The 21,819-nt window shown below is 35.8% G+C and overlaps 1 long non-coding RNA gene across 1 annotated transcript; it reads left to right on the top strand.

The window, feature by feature from the left end:
• The first annotated feature begins 6,731 nt into the window (after positions 1-6,731).
• On the top strand, positions 6,732-19,285 carry LOC149771997 (uncharacterized). Its single transcript, XR_016418057.1, has 3 exons — positions 6,732-6,814; positions 17,166-17,270; positions 18,250-19,285. It is a non-coding gene; the product is annotated as an uncharacterized LOC149771997 (long non-coding RNA).
• Positions 19,286-21,819: the final 2,534 nt, after the last annotated feature.

Genomic DNA, 21,819 nt, shown 5'->3' with positions numbered 1-21,819 from the left:
GCTATCATAATTCCCAAATAGTGATTTTGTAATATTTTGACTGGTCTTGATTTTTTTAATTTTTTTTTTAAATTGTTTTTTTTTTTAAAAAGTTTATGGTTAGTTACCATGGATTGTAACATATGATTTACTACTGCTCTATTTGAGGTTAATTGGTCTGCTTTATTATTGAGCCAGATAATAAACCTCGTCAATTACTCGAACCTTCTAAGAGGATTCAAGGATATTAAATCTGGTTGGTCCCTATTGAGTTTTCTCTATTTTACTATTTGTCCTTCATTGATTTTTATTATTCGGGATATGAACGGTTGTATCAGTATGTGAACCCACGAGACCTAGGCTGCCGTCATAATTCGCAAACAGTGATTTTATACTATTTTGGACTGGTCTTGATATGCTTTTTTAAAATTAGATTAGATTCGTGTATAAAACTTATGATATTTTCGAATGTTTGATTGATATTGCAGTTTGTGTTCATCAATGATAACTCCAACCACTCAAGGGATGTAACTCTGCCCAAATCTGGCATGGGTAATATTGTTCTGTCACAGAGATACAATTTCAGTGATATGGTTAAATAATAATAAATACAAAAAATCATCTATATATAAATTAAGATAATGCTATACGTGGCTAAGACACTCAACTATTTTTGGGTATGACAAATTTGCTTATGTTGTATAATGCACCAATCAAGCTAGCCTTTTGATATTTTTGAATCGAATGTTCTCTACGCCTTACTTGTTCTGTCCTGTTCCCAGCTCTTGAGCTTTCGCAGTTCGTTTCGTTGTATCACACGTATCGTACGCGGTTGAAATAGGTGATTAAGGTACGTTGTACATTATAAATTATGTACTTACTATTCAGGCATTCCTAATGGCTGAAGCTAAAGTAGGAACTGATACTTTTGATTGTCTATGCCAGGTCGAGCATGATTACCTTTCTGCTGGTTTCAATTGATAGTTCTAGCGTTTAAACTGTCGTGACTTTGCTTTCAAGTTGGCAGTTATAATATGACACAGTGGAATTATGAGCAAGCATAAGATAAAATGTACGCTAAAGGCAGATACGTGTGTGAGTGTGTGTGTGCGTGTGTGTGTGCGTGTGTGTGTGTGTGTGTGTATGTGTGTGTGTGTGTGTGTGTGTGTGAAAGGATGTGGATGAGTGTACGTTAAGTAAAAAGGAAACTAAAAAACTATTTGGACTAGAGGAAAAACTGCATATTTATATCGCAATGTCGCAATTACTAAAAATATTCCATTCAATTGCTCATTCGGGCAGTGGACAGAGAGCGAGCAGGACCGGCTTACCAGGAGGGCTCTAAAGGTCATACTCGGTAAAGGCAAGAAAAGCGCGAACACAGACAATAGAATGTGTCCAAGCACAAAAATACAGATATGACTAAAGAAGCTTTAGGACCCATTACTACTGGCCGCTGATAAGAATTTACCGGGGCTGACAAAGAGTGACGGAAGGGAGCATACAACACGAGGCAGCACTCAGAAAGAAGGGCAGCCAGTGTTAAGTCGCACCAGCAGAACCATGATAGATGAAAGGTGGAGAACAGCGTTAGCTAAAGTGATGAATGTTGTGCCACCATGGGAGTGTAACGGGGAAGGTATAGAACATGGCAGACTGCTAAAAAGGGAGACGTAAGTCAAGTGACACCACCTAGATAATATCCCATTTTAGCCCTTATATACCGGTCCAGCTACCAACTCTCGGGATGATGCCTGTTCCACTATAGCAGTCTCAGAGAACACCAGAGAAAATAAAGATTGCTACATTGGCTTAATGTATACGGCTTTCATTTTGCTGAAAACCGTTTGAGATAATATCTTTATGTTTAAATCAAAATATGACCTGTTTTGGCACCACCATCAAAATTGCATTATCTTACTGTTCTTATGCCTGATACAAACGTTTTATAAGTCATTTCGACTTTACTGGTTGGTATTTAATTAGTATATCAAGATTGTACACTTTGTACAATAATTTCAACTTTAGAATTAATCATTTTTCAAACTTTTTGACTGAATTGATTTGAACAATTACACAGGTGGCTTACGAGATGCCAAATCTGGTTAGGTTCGTTGCTGGCGGGTATGACAGTTTTTTCGTCATGGAGTGTCGAGTTGTCCTTAACAGATGTTGTAAACTAGTCCCTCATAGTGGAGTCATCCGTCTGCCGTCCTGGATTGAACCTTCCGTGTCATATGTAGACCACGCTGAACGACTTTCAGACAGGACAGGGTCGTTGTGCAGTCGACCATGTCCAATGGGGCCAGGCTACTTAATCTTCCTGATGCTGTGGAGCTCTACATACCATGTCACACATTGTGAACAACCGTCCGCTGACAAAGTTCCCCGGTTGACTGCAGACTCTGCACCTTGCTGATGATGTCGCAGCTAGATGGCTGATGACGCATTTCACATGATTTTTATACTACTACTACTACTACTACTACTACTAATAATAATAATAATAATAATATACAGGTATTCATTTTCTGAAATCAATAACTAGAATTCCGTTTCCCAGGACTGATGTCTAATATCAATTATTCTTAGTATACAAAATTATGACAATAATAACGGATACACACATACACAAAAAGATAGAGATATTACCGGAGATATCTGCGAAATGTTTTCTTACTAAATGGAAAATAAACTCTGTACTGCTGTAAAGCTATTACAAAGAATTGACCTACAACCCGTTTTCAGGTTTTACAACAGACATGGCATCGAAAGAGATTTAATTATATGTCATTCTTACGAACATGTTCCTTCTAGTTCAGCCTTATGTAGTTCCGGGTTGTGTTTCCAGTGCGGTACGTTATCAGTGGTAGGTCATTAAGTATTTCTTTATTAACACGGCTATGTGTTTTATGTCCATCCATGATGGGTGCAACATAGATTGACACAGGTGGGAAGGGTGGGGAATTTCATCTCGGTTTCTTGGGATGGTGCGTGTAAGTGGTGGTTGGTCAAACATTTTGGTACTTTGTGTTCAGTATGCCTTGAACATATGCTATATTTCACGCTCAATTCGCTATTAAGAATTAATCTGACAACTCTCTTCGTTTAGCATGGCAACCGACCTTACTGGTACTTTATATTGTTTACTATTAATACTATATTTTAGTACGAGCGATTTAACTATTCCAAATGAGCATAAACAATGTGACTGTTCGTGTCAGGATTCAGTCATGGGTCCATTTTTAAAGCACACAATAACGTTAGCAAATCTTTATGGAATAACTATCAGTCACAAGTCAGGTTTTGCTGTTATAATTCCATCAAACATTATTTGTTATGTTTGAATCACTACATACTATTCAACTTATATTTTGCCGTTCTATTTCAAAATGAAACTTTTACACGTTTCCCCTGGACAGTAACATGGCAAAGGTAATTCAATCGACTCGAAACCGAACAGGCTGTTTCAGGATATCACCACCTTGTCAAATAGATTACTCATTTATACGAAGTTCTACTAAATTCAGCATGTATATCAATATAATAAACAGACGTTCATGTACATGTACTGTTAAAGTAGGCCTCGGCGCTGCAGTTTGTGCATCCGTTCTCGAATAGATGGATCTTCCGCAATTGTTGTTAATACAAGGACGGACGCTAGAGAAGTGTAGACTGTCTTTTAATAACTGCAAATATATTGCTAAATTTACTATGCCTTTTGAACATCTGCATTTATTGCTCAGTGGAAAGTTCAGCAAAGATCAATGACGTTAGTGTACTACTGCAAAATATTGATAAAGAGAAACCGCTCGAACTATTCATATTACTACTACTACTGCAATCAAAAGCAACACTTACAATATTGATATAAATAGTGAAAGAGAATATAGTGGTTAACTATTGTCTCGTCGATTTGCGAACGGGTCATAATCTGATGTCTTATTGAAGTCTTGACAAGACTGCATTTAGAGTTTACCTCTGTCTGGCCTAAGTGGTTAGAGCGGCCGCCAAGGATGGTGTCGAGGGTTCGAACCCCGGCCATATCATACTGATGACTTATAAATTGCACTAGCAGCTGTCTCGTTTCTCCCTTGACATTAAGAGATTAACGTTAGAACTGGTCGGCCTCAGGATAGGGTTATTTGCTAAATGTCTGCGGCATTGTGCCCCAGTAATATACATCACTATAAACTGTTGCACTGCAGACATGACTAAAACTTGGTAAAGCTACGTTAAAAAGACAAAACACAAACATGCATTGGATGTTGGTTATTTCTAACGTTATATATTTATTTCTGGCACGCAATATATATCTTCCATTCTCTTCAACATTCCCATCCAGTCTATATCGCCCCCTCTCTTTCTCTCTCTCTCTCTCTATGCAGATAAAAGAAATGTATCCAATCAGAATGCACATAATATATGTATATATGCATTGCAATGATAATGGTGCATTTTACAGAAACAAGATTTTATTTTGGGCAAACGTATGTGTATGTTTCCGATGCGTAATTTACTCTTCTTCAAACCAGGTTGACAAGAAGAGAGAAATAATGATAATGTATAATATGCGCCTCACAAGAGATCAATTTACATCTCATCTAGATTAATATCAGTCATTTCAAGGAAAGGTGGAATACAATCTTGGACGAAGTTGAGCTCAAAGCTTTAACACCACAGCTCTTGCATACATACATGTAAAGAAGCAAAATCGTATACCATGTGTGGATAACTGCGCCAATAAATAATGGCAATTTTCCTAAGGGTGAAAGGAACAGTGTTTATGCTCAAATTTAATTTCGCATTCACCAGACAGCTATAAAAAAAAGTCAACAATAAAATAAAATAGCTCAGTGTGGAAAAGGGACCCAAATGTTTGTATAGTTGTCTTAAAACATATTATAGAATAATATTCACTTGACCACATAAATCAATGACAGGGCATCTGAAGTCTATGCATCCCTACCATACATTTATACCTGCATTTTCTATTTCCGAAGATTATTTGGGGCACATGTGACGCTCACAGCGCCAAACACAAGACCTTTACTAGGTGATAGTTTTGCAAAACATTGTGTACTAAACAGGTTGATGCTATTCGAAATAAGATGCTATTAGAGAAATTCTACTTGACCTGAACCCACTTTGTCTATTGCTATGGGTGGCTAGCTCATCTTCCTAGCTGACTATTGGTATTTCACTGTCTAGATATTATAAGAAAAACAACTTGGCGGTAAACATGCCTCACATCAATTTCAAGAAGAACACAAACCCCCAAAACATAATTCAGACACACACACACACACACACACACTCATATATATATATATATATATATATATATATATATATATATATATATATATATATATATATATATATATATATATATATATATATATATATATATATATATATATATATATATATATATATATATATATATATATATATATATATATATATATATATATATATATATATATATATATATATATATATATATATATGTATGTATGTATGTATATATTTAATTATTAAATAATAATAACTGAAAATGTCATACCAAGGCCTTAGGTTACGCAAATTGACGGGAAAATTTACGAAAATATCCATTGCCACGTACATGTGCCAATGTAAATACAAACATACTTTGTGGCATCACGGAATTTTCTAATGGCGGCCGTCAGTGACAGCGGTATCATGCTACTTCCGAACAATTCCTTTTCTGTTGGCGTAGAGATTATATAAAACATATCGTGCATGCTACATTTAATACATTAAATTTAAACAGGACCTTCTTTATTATTTTGAGTTAGTGTATCGAAGTCAGATAACAACGACCTTAAGGTAATAGATGATTATAAACAAGATGATGATAAATGTGATGGTTGTGGTGACATTTACGGCGGCGATGGAGACGACAATGACCCATGCAACAATGCTAATAAGACAAAAACGTTGGTTGATTAGTTTCCTTCGGCACTTGCAATATTTTTCGCTATATCACGCAGTGGAATTGGGCGTGATGACTCTAGCCCATAAGGGCTGGCCTGGCCTGGACTGATTTCGTACCCCAGACGCTGTACCAGCTAAGCTACCGGGACTGCTGACATCATGATTACATATAGAAATAGGCGCAAGACAACAACTGTAAAATGTGGAAAGTATTGATGCAAAAGAATAACTCATACTATGGTCGCAAAGACAAATACGACAGAAGAAATGAAAAGAGCAAACGGTCTACATGAATACATGAATTGACGCAATGCAATGTAAAATATTTTCTCCTTTTTTGTATACTTAGAATGAGTGAAATTACAGAGCAGTCCTGGCAAACGGAATCCTGCCGCATACAGGATTCCGTTTGCCAGGACTGCTCTCTAATTTCACTCATTCTAAGTATACCAAATTCAGACAATGATACGAAAGACACACACACACACACACACACACACACACACAAATATAGAGATATTACCAGAGATATTTGCGAAATGTTTTCTTACTAAATGGAAAATAAACTCTGTACTAATGTGCAGCTTTTCCAAAGCACTTGGCCTACAACCCGTTTTCAGGTTTTACATCAGACTTCTGATGATTCATGGCTTCGAAAGAGAGTGGAATATATGTCATTCTTACGAAGTGGTTCCTTCTAGTTCAGCCTTATCTAGTTCCGGCTTATGTTTACAGTGCGGTACGTTGTCAGTGGTAGGTCATTAAATATTTCTTTATTAACACGGTTCTGTGTTTTATGTATATCCGTGTGGAGTGCAACAATGATTCATACAGATGGGAGGGATGGGGAATTTCACGACGGTTTATTGGGATGGTGCATATAAGTGGTGGTTGGTCAAACGTTTTGGTACTTTGTGTTCAGTATGTCTTGAAAAGATTCTACATTTGACCCTCAATTCGCTATTAATAATAAATCTGATAACTCTTTTGGCTTAGCATGGCAACCGACCGTTCTGGTACTTTATATTAGCGATTTAACTATTGCAATAGTGCACAAACAATGTGACTGCTCGTGTCAGGATTCAGTCATGGGTGCATTATCGAAACAAACAATAACGTTAGCAAGTCTTATGGAACAAATGTCAGTCACATGCCATGTTTTGCTGTTATGATTCCGTCAAACAGTAGTTGTTCTGTTTAAATCACTATATGCTGTTCAACTTATATTTGGGGTTAAAAAGCCAGACATTCTGCCGTTTTATTTCAAAATTGTTAAAAATTAAACTTTTACATGTATCCCTTGGACAATTATATCGCAAAGGTAATTCAATCGACTCAAACCGACCAGGCTGTTTCAGGTTATCACCACCTTGTCAAATAAACTACTCAGTTCTACTAAGTTCAACATGTATATTATTATAATAAGCGGACGTTCATGTACATATACTGTTAAAGTATGCAAGGGTGCTGCAGTTTGTGCATCCGTTTTCGAATAGATGGATCTTCCACAATTGTTAATATAAGGACGGACGCTAGAGAACTGCAGATTGTCTTTTTTTTTAATTGGAAATATGATGCTAAATTTACCATGTGTTTCGAACATCTGCATTTAGTGCTCAGCTGACTTTCGCTGATTCTGTTGTGTTTTGAAATATTGCAAACAGATTGGCTTTCTTCTTTAAATTCTCTCTCTGAGAGCCAACTATTCCCTATTGTATATTATACCTAGCACTTATTAACTTTATCTCAGACCTACCTGATCCTTATCCACTGTATGATATATATATATATATATATATATATATATATATATATATATATATATATATATATATATATATGTGTGTATGTATGTATATATTAATTCTTCGTCCAATGCAGGTGCTTGACGAAACTCTTTACCCATGGAGTTATACATGAACAGTCCTTTTCTTTTAATAAGACAAAGAGTTCCTCTTTCAGTCCTGTATATATAGACCAACTGAATGAAGAAGATTTATATAATGAATGTCTAAACCTTCTACTCTAAATTAAGCCACCTACATTGGTTATGATTATGAGTGTCAAATTAAAACAATAACACTTGTTGGATTGACAATGGTTCTTCTTCGTTTTTTAAAGGCACTTTAACAATGAATATCAATGCAACAATATTTTGATCTGCGTTGTAAGTACCTTTAGCAACATGCCACACATCGAAACAAGGTTGAGTGTCCGTCATATTTGCCTTCACCTATTTCACTATTTGGACATGTATGTCTGTAAAATTAGGAATTGAATGGGATACCATGGTACTTAAAAAGGTCTACACTCCTTACAAGAGGCTTCCTGTCCTATGCGGCAGCTGTTATTTACCACATTTCTCTGCAACATAATGTTGGCACAATATTAAATCATATGTAATTTTAGGAATTTAATGCCACTTTTAACAAAATTTCAGTTGTTCGGTGTTGGCCAGTTTAATTTATGGAGGGAGCTGTAGTATTTGTACAAAACCTCAAACCATGCACAAACTACTGACAAACTGTATGATGTGATTCAAACCTGTAACTTTGTGGCAAGCTAGTAAACAAGAGATATGTGTAAACAAATGACCATAAGACTGAGACCACTGTGTAATTAAGAATGTACATGATACATTTTAAACTGTAAATTATAATACAATCATCAGAACCCATATATAAAATTTGATTAAAATGTAATTTTAATTATTGTGTTCACACATTATATTATACATGTACAAGTTCCACATCCACATCAATGCCCTTATCTAAGTCTAGCATACTTTATCTGCCATATCTGGCCAGGAGTGTCAGCTCTACCATCTCCTTCAAGTGTAACAGTGATCTCTTGCACATAGGTTCTTTGAAAACTGCCAAACTATTCCAATAGCAGGATACAGGTAGAATTCCTGATGCTTAATAAATGTTGATTTTTTAGGAATTGAACCTAAAATATCACTCTGCTGATATTAGCGAATGACCAGTTTGTTTACTTTCAACGAAAGGATGGCTAAACCAGTGGCGCAAATAAAAGCAGTTTTTACATCATAGTTTTGATTTCACCAAAGATCCATTCAAATAAACCAATTCGCCATTAGTGTTTGAATAGTACTTGGCAGAACATGAACATAAATCAATCAGGTTTGATTCAAAGACTAAAACTGTAGTTTCCGCTTCAGCTGGAACATTCCTGAAAAATATAAGTTTGATCCGTACATTTAATAGCCATTCCTTGGAGAAGCATACTACATGTGATATACAAGTATTGTCCGATACAACGGCCTTGTAACTTGCATAGCATGATTTTCTTCAATTTAGCATACACATACCGTACGTTTAAGTCCATTATCGTCTTATCTTCCATATCCTTCAATAAGCATTTCATAGCTTGCACCTTAGGAAGGTTGCGAAAGTTTATCTTAACGTTACAGTAAAGGGCAGAAGGGTGTATCAGCTACCTAGGCATCTGTCTGCATAATTACGCAAGTAAATGCAGCCGATAGGCACACAATATATTTACATGGCTATGTTATGTCTTCCTGTTCATCAATTATGTTATCCTCATCTGTTGGTGACTCATAGTCACTGTCTGACAAGTTATCTTTCACTGGTGACGTAAGTGGTTCCTCAAATATGCTGGGTGATGCAATTTGTTGGAAAATCCTTTTAGTTTTTAGTCTTGTATCACACTCAAAATAATTGGGACGGACTACCTGGAATGCATACCTCATCACTAGTCTATTATCGGCAAATCGGCCTGCACTCCTAGATGAATGAAAATAGTTTATAAAAGCAGAACAATTTTACATTTATGTTACACGTTTGTTTCAAATGTACTTTCATATACATTGGGCTTTTAAATATTGTGTTTCCATTACAAAGATAATTCTGAGGTATTCAACTTAATTTTCAATTTCCTTGTATACTACAAAGTACTTGACAAAAGAAAAAGCCAATCATGTGCATCAAAAGTCTTTAAAATAGTACTTGTTTAACAACAAAGCTTACATTTAAGTTTAACTTACTAATAAATATGGAACAGTATATATGGACATTGTTTATGGTCATCCTGCAATCAGATTTGGCTTACGTCATGCTATTTCCAAGTGGCTATGCTTTTCTGTTTTTAACTTCTGCCTGGAGAAAGTCACAACCAAATGTGATAATCTGAAAGTATTTGAGTACCTGTGCTTATCATCTTCACTGCAGGTCGAGTCCTTGATTTTGGCGCCTTAAAATAAATCTGGCATTTCTTAGCACGCTGTTTTATTGTTTTGTTTACTTGGCAACCAATGGATGCCGTCAGAGGCTTCACTTGATCAATTTCATATTCATCTAACTGAAAAAGGTCAATTGCATCAGTTTTATTACTTTTGAATACTGTACTTTATCTGGTGAAGTTATGTTTGGCATTTATAAATATTAAGAATATGAAAGTATTTTTGCGATAAAGAAATGATTCAAAAATTCACGATAACGGATTGTGTTTGAAACATAAAAATGCACCTTTAAATACCGATATTTTATTTCTTATGATGAGCAAACCATTGATTGATTGACTGACTGATTTTCTTAACGGCGCATCAGCAGTGTTAGGCAATTTAGCGCCAAACAAAATGTAATTTGTACATTATTTTAAAAATTATGAAGGTCCTATATCGACTAGCGATATAAAAGAAGAATTGGTTGAAATTAAAAACGGTAAGATGGTAACGGTGAAAAATGAAGCTTCCCGATCAACGGGGGATGTAAATGTTGTATGTTGGTGAAAAATGATGAAAAGGTATCAAAAAGGGACGGTATATATATTGCATAAGCTGCACAAGGTGATAGCATAAAAGTCAGAGTTTAGAGTAAATATTTACGGCTTTCAGGAACTCTGCAATACGAGTGATGTTTATAGTATCAAAAAGTTCTTTCATGTCATGCACAATGTAATAACGATCGCGCGTAGGTTGCAGGTCAAAACACTCTACAATAAAATGCTTGACAGTGAATGGTTCATTACAAGAAACGCACTCTGGTGGGTCTTCACCTTTTAGTATGTGGGAGTGGGTGATATGAGTATGACCAATTCGGATTCTTGCAATGACTATCTCCTCCCTACGAATGGTTCTGTAGGAAGGAGTCCATTCTCCTAGAGTTGGCTTGATTGCATGAAGTTTGTTATTTACAGCATCATTCTATGATGCCTGCCACTTCTGACGAAAGAACTTTCTGATACAAGGTTTAAAATCAGTATACGGTATTTTAAAATCAGATGGTTCTAAAGTAACGGCCATTTTAGCAGCGCGATCAGCATTTTCGTTACCTTTGATACCAATATGGCTAGGTAACCAGCAATATATTATCTCGTGGGAGACACTCATTTCGGTATTTTTGACGAGTATGTTTTTCAATAAAGGATTCTTCAGTTTTCTATTATGCATCGACTGAAGTACTGATAGTGAGTCAGATACGATAATGCTTTTTAAAATACGTTTGTCTGTTATATGTTGCAGAGCAAGGTCTATTGCTCTGATTTCGGCTGAAAAAAATGATGTTCCATTTGGTAAGCGAACTTGCGTTGTGTGATTTCCACAAAAGAAGGCTGCAGCAGCCTTTTCCTCATCCTTTGAGCCGTCGGTATAAATTCTTGTGTAGTTTTTAAATTCGGTGAGGAGTTCTTGATAACAGTTGTGGAAGACGGAAGGGTTTGTCTCAGATTTTTTTCCATCGTGTAGCGAAAAAAGTACTTTTGGTTGTTTAAGTTGCCAGGGTGGTGTTTCGGAGATGGACGTTTTATGAATTGTAGAAAGTTCAATTTTTGTACTGTCAAGGCTGGATGATATTCTAATGCCAAAGGAAGGTATGGTGTTTGGTTTATTTTCATATAAGGTTTTGTATTTGGGTTGAAAGACAGCGTAAAAAGCAGGATTCAGTGGATTTGATTTTAATTTGAGAGCATACTGTGCGGAAAGCATTTCTCTAGGATGCGATAACGGTGGTTCATTCACTTCAGCTAGTAGGCTTTCACAAGGGGATGTTTTAAATGCTCCCAGAGCCAGTCTTACTCCCTGCTGATGAATTGGGTCAAGCATTTTCAAATATGATTTTCTGGCTGAACCATACACAACGCAACCATAGTCCAGTTTGGACCGTATAAACGTTCTATATAAATTGAGTATGACTTTTCTATCAGCACCCCAGTCAGTGTGCGCTACTACTTTAAGTAGGTCAAGTGCTTTTGAGCATTTAGCTTTCAAGTTCTTTAGGTGTGGAATAAAAGTCAGTCTTCTGTCAAAGATAATACCTAAACATTTTGTTTCCTCAACAACTGGAATAGGTGTTCCGTCCAGCATGAGGAGAGGTTCTTCGTGGTGTCGTCGTAACTGACAGAAATGCATGCATACCGTTTTTGATTTTGAGAATTTGAAGCCGTTCGTACTAGCCCAGTTATGAATCTTGTTTATATTTTGTTGTAGTTGTCTTTCAATTGTATGCATGTGCTTTGACCGATAACATATGAGAAAATCATCAACATATAGTGAGCAATCCACACCAGGAGTCCAACACTTGGTGATGTTATTAATTTTGATATTGAAAAGTGTCACAGATAAAATACTGCCCTGGGGCACACCCATCTCTTGCTCGTGCTAATCTGAGAGAGTAGAGCCCACTCGTGCCTTGAATTCTCTGTCTGAGAGGAAGTTGGATATGAAAGAGGGCAGACGGCCCTTTAGACCCATATCGTGCAGGTCTTTTGGTATCCCGTACTTCCATGTTATGTTATAGGCCTTTTCTAAATCAAAGAAAGCTGCTACTAAATGTTCCTTCTTCATAAGTGCATCGTGAATGAATGTTTCTAGTCTAAGCAGATGATCGTTGGTGCTCCGTCGATAACGAAAACCACTTTTGAAAGGAGATATTAAATTGTTAGTTTCCAGGTACCAGACAAGCCGAGAATTGAGCATTCGTTCCATTGTTTTGCACATGCAGCCTGTGAGTGCAATAGGTCGATAGTTGGTAGGATCTTCGCTATCTTTACCTGGTTTGGGAACTGGTATTACTGTTGTTTCTTTCCATATCTTAGGTAGATTACCAGTAATCCATAAATCATTGAAGAGATTCAAAAGAGATGTTAAAGATGATACTGGAAGATGTTTTAAAAACTGGTAATGTATTTCGTTAGGCCCAGCGGATATATCATAGGCCTTGTTTAAAGCCTCCATAAGTTCTGATAGTGAAAACAGTTGGTTGTAACTTTCCGAGTTGTTGGATGTGAATTTTAAACGTGACTTTTCTTTTCGAGTTTTCAATTTTTGGAAGGCTTCGGAATAATTAGAGGATGAGGAATTGTTAGAGAATATATCAACAATAACACTTCTGAACCGATCAATTGCGTTTGATGGAAATGCTCAATAGACAAAAAATACAACATATGTGTCTGTTTGTGTGAGTGTGAATGTGATTTGGACTTATAATGTAGCTTTCACAATTTGTCGGTGATATCTCTCCAGTGTGCAGTGTGGCAGCTGATAACGATGTCTAACCCTGGGTCATCATACTGCAGACATGTAGCATGATGTTCTACTTAGTCACATTATCCTGACGCCAGGCCCACCAGTCCTAACACTACATTCGTCTGACACCAGGCCCACCAGTCCCAACACTACATTCGTCTGACACCAGGCCCACCAGTCCTAACACTACATTCTTATAGCTGAGGGCCTACGTGGCAGCTGCTATTACCATTTTTATAAGTCTTTGAGATGAATCGGCCAGGGTTTGAATCCGCGACCTCCCGCGTCCAAGGTGGACGCTTTAACCGATAGGGACATGCAACTGATGAAGCTGTAAGCGTTGACCTCGATAAATTATATGGAATTGAATGTGGAGACTGTGTGCTATGCTACTATCAAAGCAAGATCAAGAACATTCTGAGTTAAAATACCAGTAATTACTTTGACGAGGCTGACATGAATGATTTTAGCCCTAAAATGTTTTTAAAAAAAAAAACCTCATAAATGAGAATATAGTCTTTCATTTAAAATATTGAGATGAAATTCATTATCTAACTCAGTCATATCCATCATTTTATTCATAGCCAATTTATTTCAAAGTTTTATATACATTTCGTGTATAGCAACTGCATTACTGTAACCTCATCAATTGTTTTCTACGGCGCATTTTCTTCTTAAGGCTTTAGGCTGTTCCAGTTTGCTTGCATGACCTACTTAATTTCGTATTTTCTCATAACATAAACGTATGTATGTATGTTTGCATGCATTCATGTATGTATGTATGTATGTATGTATGTATGTATGTATGTATGTATGTATAGTTTTTTACTGTACTATTATATTGTAGATATGTGGGAAAGTAATATCCTTCTAAAAAAATTGTGCTCTAAATTTCCGATGAACACTGCTGTGTTGAATTCTATAACAATTCTTGTGATCTTTACCTGAGGAGCGGGGGTGGGGGGGGCACTGTGAGAAGGCATTTTAATATATATGCCGTCCCTCCTTAAACTTTAATTTCTGGAAAGCATGGTTCTGTTTTCACAGCTTAAGTTAATAGATATTTGATGCCTGAATTCGTTTTATTTCTAATACACGTTTTGGAATTGATCTACAGTTCATGCATCACTGTGATGTTACTGTTCAAGTTTTCACAACGTTGATGGTTGACAGGCATCATAAATTCCCTTATTTTATATTTACATGAAAAAAAAATGTACATACATGAATTGGATAATCAGTTTAGTCCGGGGCGTAACGAAATTGTTTGTCTGTTTTTGAGTAAAATTAATACAGATGGAAACAAAAAATTCGCATTAAAAAACTAAATATATATATCCCCCCTCGCTACGAGCTGTTAATGAAGGTTAAACATCCATGAGAAAACTGAGATACGAGTCTGAGTCAGAACGTTACCATTACAGTTTCAAATGCCACGGACAATGAAATATATGATTACCACAGTAGTTTTTTTTAATACTGCTGTTTTGAATCTGCAATTGCAGTCTCTCACAGATAGCAGCTTACAATGCACTGACACCGAAACTGGTAACATACTCTCTCTCTCTCTTTCCACCAATCATATATGTTAATGTTTTCCATTTTCGGTGTCCAACTCGCATGCGTAGGATTGCTCTTCAATTCCACTGTTTAAACTAGTGTTTCCTAATAATGGATTCTAATCATCAAATTCATACAAGCAAACATTTGTTTGAAATATGTGCTAATTTAAATTGAAAAATGTCTCCCCACTACATTCAGTGATATAATATTAAAATTAAGGCAGAAATGTATGCATGTGCAATCGGTATAGTTTAGTGTAATGTCTGTAAACATTCGCAACATCGGTCAAGGTGTAATCGGATGGCATTGGCACAGGAACAACCCGTTACAATTAACTTCTACATTTCATCATCTCTGCTACTAGGGATTGTTTAGTATAATTGTTGCGTTGATTCATTTTCATAAATATCTAATGTATGGTTGATTAGGTAATAATGCTTATTTTACTTGAAACTTCGTGCTTTACTTTTGAGACACATTTTTCTTAATGGAATCTTTGATATGCAACCTTTATTTTCAAGAAACACTGGTTTAAGTTTGGTAACCAGATCAAAGTTTGGTAGCCACTTCAAAGTTTGGTAGCCACATCAACGTTTAGTCATTGATTGTAGATTCTACTAAAGCATTTCAAGCCCATGTCCAGGCTGGATGGTTGGCGCAATTAGAGATTCTTGTAATCATGTCCATTATGTAGCAATAAAAAATAACATCACCACAATCCTATGTATGGATAGATTCCTCCTGATCATTTTACCTTTTCCGTGAATATCCTCCAGATTTGTCATTCACTTTGATTGAACTTTGAATTTTTATTTTTGTTATACTTACTGTAAGTAAACGATTCAAAATTTAAACATATGTTAAGCAATAAAATTAAATCATCATCTATTATATCTACGAAGGCTGTTAACTGATTTTGGAGAAACCATCTGTTTCTAAACTGATACTTGTGATTGGGCTTCTTTTGAATCACCTAGAGACTATTTCTCAGCCGTAGCCAGCAAGTCGAGAACGAGCCATTGGATATAATTCACCGCCAATGATAACAGTGGCGGCGCTGTACGATATATTTAATTCTGGGAGAGTGGCTGGTGTTTAAATTTGCAGCATGCACAGTGGAGAGAATGTTGGCCCACTTCTATGTTACCTTCGTGTACGGTGGCTAAACATTAGATTTATATTGTACTTGTGGAAATTGTACACGATCTAAGCTAACAGCTATCGAAAATGACTGCTCAATGCGCTTAGAACATAAGCCTGAATTGTTTGAAATTACTGTCGAATCTTCGAACATGTCTAGAACCCTCGATTGAAACGCTCTCTAAAACTATAGAGTTCAACCCAGGATGAACCATATAGAATGCACACATATCGAACTCACCCTGATTATACAACTAAAAACTCATAACTAATTCTCTAAATATGCAACTTTTAAACTTAAGCAAACTCCAGGTCAAGTCTTGTCAATATTGCAAATCTTTACTACAATTTATTCAGTACTTTTTAACTAATTATATGAACTATCGTTTTTGTAGTTCTTCTTATTATAGTAGTAGTAGTTGTTGTTGTTGTAATTGTTGTTGTTGTTTTTTGTTCTTGTTCTTGTATATATTTAATGGTATCACCCAACAACATTTTCGTTATACAATCACATTACTACGCATTTGACAAGTATGTCATCCGCAAAGTCTCTGATGACCGCTTAAATATATACCTGCCGGATGCTTGTCTGTTATATTTTTGGATAGTTTAAAGTCAGAATAGTGTCGCACTGATTCAATAGCTTGCTGTGAATATCCATTTTGATTCAGAAGAAAAGATGATTCATGACTGATCTGCTTTGTCATCAGTAAATATACATATTTGTGTTGGCGTTGTACTGTTCCTGTATTGTACAGAGACTATATTGCGTTGACGGGAAAGAGTTTTGTCGAAAACGAGGTTTTGTGACGGGAAGAATGTTTGCTCTACCAAACAACGCATTCATATGGACCTTCTAAATTTAGATACAAGTAATATGTGTAACTATGCGTACTATTGTGATTTGAGCATTAAGTGGTTTAAAAATCTCATAAATGTGATTAAATTTATTTATTTCATAGATTGAGCTGCAATATGTCATCTAACTCGCTCATACCAATATTATGTTTATATTCAGGATATCTTTAGGACAACCGGTACAAATTATATGGAAACATGGGAACCAGCCTGGAAATGGGTGAATATAAAATAGAGTATATATGGGTTTCGCCGGCCAGGATTGGTAAGTCATTTTTTAAGGAAAAAAGTCTTTTGAGAGTTTATCCTAGTTGTAACAGAAGAAAAAACCCACAGACATTGTTCTATTGATTGAATTTTCTTTAAGAGTTTGGAATACTCATTATTGAAATTAGTACCTGACTCTTTATAGCATTATTGAAAGCACATGTTCATAAGCACTCAGAAAAATAAAGTTACTGAATTTGTAACATCATGGTGTTTGCATAGATTTACTGAATAAGTACTTTGAGTCCTTTATATATATATATATATATATATATATATCTATATATATATATATATATATATATATATATATATATATATATATATATATATATATATATATATATACATACTTTGTCAGTATACGCATCATAAATTGCAACTGCATGTCGATTTCTGCACCAAAGAGGGGTCATTCTCAAGTTTTCTTTCCTGCCCTTGTTACGTTCGTATATATGTATATACGATCTGCAAAACGTTTGCTCTTAGAAGTACGAACTTAACCAGGACATGCAAGAAAACCGGAACAGCATAAACCGTGGGAAATGACCCCTCTTTAGTGTTGAAATAGACATGCAGTTGCAATATATGATACGTATACAGACAATTTATATATTCTCATTGACTCAAGCGTTTTTATTCGTATTTATTTGACCTATATCTTAATGATCGTAAGAATTATGGGATATGAGGTACCTAAATGATCACTCGCATTTAGATTATTTTTGTCGTAATATTATATTCTTATCTCTCTTACACTCAGTTGCCAGGGACAATGACACAGCCACTGGTGCAAAGATAATATCATCCCACATGAGAACTAACTTGGTGGAATCTGATTGGCAGCCGTAAGATCACATCTCCACCACAAGAACGTAATTTGTCTTGCACTGATAGCACTATGCGTGTTAGGTATCAATTTTTGTTACATACATTCATCGTTTTACATGTCTATTTTCTAGCTTCTATCATTTTAGGTCTCAAGTCACGATGGTGTTGCAAATTATGAAAGCTGCTCTTCTCTGTTCATCAATTTGTCTTATTTTTGCCGCGACGGAAAGGCCTACATGCAGATACCGTTTGGGTCGTTGTATTGACCGAAAGAGCTCATCAGGAACGTGTAGAGATCCAGGTGGAGAATGCATTAAATTGCCACATAAACTGAGGTGTATATGCAGTACTCCTATACCTGGTTTGATGAACATGCCTGAACCTTCTTGGAGAAACACACCTGTACCCAAGAAAGGAAAGACGACCAAAGTGATGATACATTCAAAGTACTGAATGTTTCAATATAATCGATCTTAGAATTTGTGAATTGATTTTGTTCGGCTGTTAAAAAGAAACAAACTCTTATTGTGTTATTTCTATTACGATTGAATGACCAGTATTTATTTATCAAGCGCTTGTACTTAAATCTACCTTGTGCTAAAAATAGACCATAACATCATTGTGCCCGGCTGGCGCCATACTCTTTTCGGACAAAGCACCGAGAGAAGCTTAGTAACACGTAGTAAATCGCGACATATATGCAATTAAAAAAATATATGACTTCCCTCACTATGTAATGTCTTCATATATTATGCTATACTATGTGAGCGTGTACAGAAATAATTTTGTACATTTCATTTCTTTGTCATCTGTTTATATTGTTTTCCAATCTTTGTGTAGTAAAACTCTCCTATGTGCATATTATATATGTATTTGTGTGTATATATGTATGTATGTGTGTGTGTGTGACTTAGATTTTTTAACGTAGCTTTAAAAAAAAGTTCAGTCATATCGCTATGATGTATGCAGTGTCGCAGTTTATAGTGATGCCTAGCACTGGGGCATCATGCCGCAGACATGTAGCATGATGTCCCTCCCTGTCACATTATCCTGACACTGGGGCCGACCAGTCCTAACACTAGCCTCTTAATGCTGAGCGCCTGTTAGTACCATTTTTATAAGTCTTCTGTATGAATCGGCCGGGGATCGAACCCACGACCTCCAAGACGGACGCTCTAACCACTAGGCACCTGAGCGGTATGTATGTATGTATGTATGTATGGATGGATGGATGCATGCATGCATGCATGCATGCATGCATGCATGCATGTATGTATGTATGTATGTATGTATGTATGTATGTATGTGTCCCAAATGAATGTGTAGAAACCAATAATATTTATTTATATCTACTTTGTTTTCTTTTCAGTTAGTGTTTGTGTGTAAAATATGTATTATTTTAAGGTTGGCTGTTGTCATTAAGGATAGCAGTTTTTGTGTTGTTGTTTCCATGAATACATGCAGAAAATTATACCTCCCGACAAAATTTAATTGTATATATCTTTTAATTAAGAAAATGCATTACCCACGTAGTATAAATATAATCAACCAGTCCTGCTCTTTTCTACACCATAACTCTGACGAACATAATGCATTCTTATTTGTTCTAAACTGTCATTCAAAATTACGATTTGTTTGTAAAACAGTTAAAATAAATTTACTCTCTTCTTTTCTTAACTTTGTTACAGATTAACAGATCAGAATCAGAAAAGGTTAATAAAATCACTAACGCATAATAGGAACAAAACAAACAAACAAACAAATAATACCCAAAACACACAGAGATGCATTGTTTTTAAATATATGGAATATCTATGCAACATTTCTAGAGTATACAAGCATATCACATCAAATAAGCAGAGTGTAATTTTATGCGCTAAACAAAATGTAAGAAATGGTCACTTACTATGTACACCCCTCTCTATTTAAAACATGAATCACATATAGGAATACTTCATTGAAATTATTAAAGGGGGGGGGGGCTGGCAGTTCTCATGGAAAATGTAACTGTATATATCCTTTAATTAAGGAAATGTATTATTCACATAGTACTGTTCCCTTCAGCAACATAACTCTAACGAACATAATCCATTCTTATATGTTCTAAACTATCATTCAAAATTAAGATTTGTCTGTAAGACGGACATTGAAATAAACGTATCAATTTTCTCTCTTCTTGACTTAGCTTTGTTACCAATTAACCCATCGGAATCAGAAAAGGTTAATACAATCACTAATGCATAATACAATCCCCCCCCCCCCCCAAGAAAACATCGATACATTGTTTTTGAACTTACGGAATACATATTAAACATTTCTAGATTCTACAAACATAATATCACATCAACTAAGCAGAGTGTAATTTTGTGCGCTAAACAAAATATATGAAATAGTCAGTTCCCTACATACATCCCTCTCTGTGTGTATGTTAAAACATGAATTAAATATAAGAATACTTCATCGGCTTTATTTAATAGGGTGGGGATGGGGGTGGCAGTTCCCTTGGAATTTTCATCTCAAAATATTCAGGGTGTATCTATCGGTGATGCAATTTGTGTATTATAGTGTTTAGAAAGATTCATCAAATTTGATTATATGATTTATACAGTATGCAGGCTTAAGCACCACTGTTACAAAATATTGGAATGCACATCTGTATTCAGATGAACAAATTAAACGTCTGGTAAATGGTTTTCAGTACGAACAATAATACGAACAATATCGCGGAAAATAACACTGAATGCCCTTACACCGGTTCGCCTTGTCCGAAAGGCTATTTTTAGAAACTGACTTCACTGCGTGTGACGTTTCACAAAAGTAAAAAGTACAAGCGCTATTCGAAATCATCGTGAATACAGGAAAGGTATCTCTGTATTGCATTAAGTGTTATCCAAAGACTTTCTACTAACTATTTAGTTCAATACATTTAATTGGAGCTATATTTTATATACCGTCAAAAAGATCCACAATTCCCTTTCAAAACAGGGGAAACGAAACAATGGCACTCCACTCCACTCAAGAGAGATAACTCCACCAGACATATTGAGGTTAAGAAGTATTGCAATGCCATAAATTCTCAACTTGTTTTGAGACACGAACGTATTTCACAAGATTCAAACCCCAAAACAATTATGCAAACGTACGTAGATGATTTAAAGGTAGCAGATGGATGAACAACACACACCTACAACTCCTACATTATAGCTAGTCTTTCACTTTTTGTGAATTAACCTTCCCCAGACATTAAACCTCACCGACTCAACAATGCATTAGTAGTACCGTTACACCACACCATGCACGTTTTTGTATACAGCACATCATGGGCAGGAAAATGGATCTTTGTGATTCTTGGGATGTAAATGATTTCACACAAATGCAGCTCCTGTGATATTCCCCGCTGTGTTATTAGCCGAATGTTCACCAAGATCCAGTAGTGGTTAACGAAGAACAGGGCTGTGTCATAAAAATCGACACAACATATATGTTACAGTACCTCACATGGTATATAAAGGACACAAACATAAATGCAGCAGCTAGCAATAGTAAAAGCATTAAAAAAAAAAATAATTTTAAATCATGTTTTCAAATCATAAAATAGATGTTTCATAGTGGTGTGGTTGATTGGCAGAGGCTAACGACAGAGCTATCAACTGACTGTTGTGATTGCCAGTGTCCCATTCTCTATTAGCGGAGAATGGCTGTTCTCTCTCTCTCTC

This window comes from Sinohyriopsis cumingii, unplaced genomic scaffold, assembly GCF_028554795.1.
Source record: "Sinohyriopsis cumingii isolate HCF-2022 unplaced genomic scaffold, ASM2855479v2 utg001527l, whole genome shotgun sequence".
Classification (NCBI taxonomy): domain Eukaryota; kingdom Metazoa; phylum Mollusca; class Bivalvia; order Unionida; family Unionidae; genus Sinohyriopsis; species Sinohyriopsis cumingii.
The sequence above is the reverse complement of the archived record's forward strand: the minus strand, read 5'-3'. Positions and strand labels throughout refer to the sequence as shown.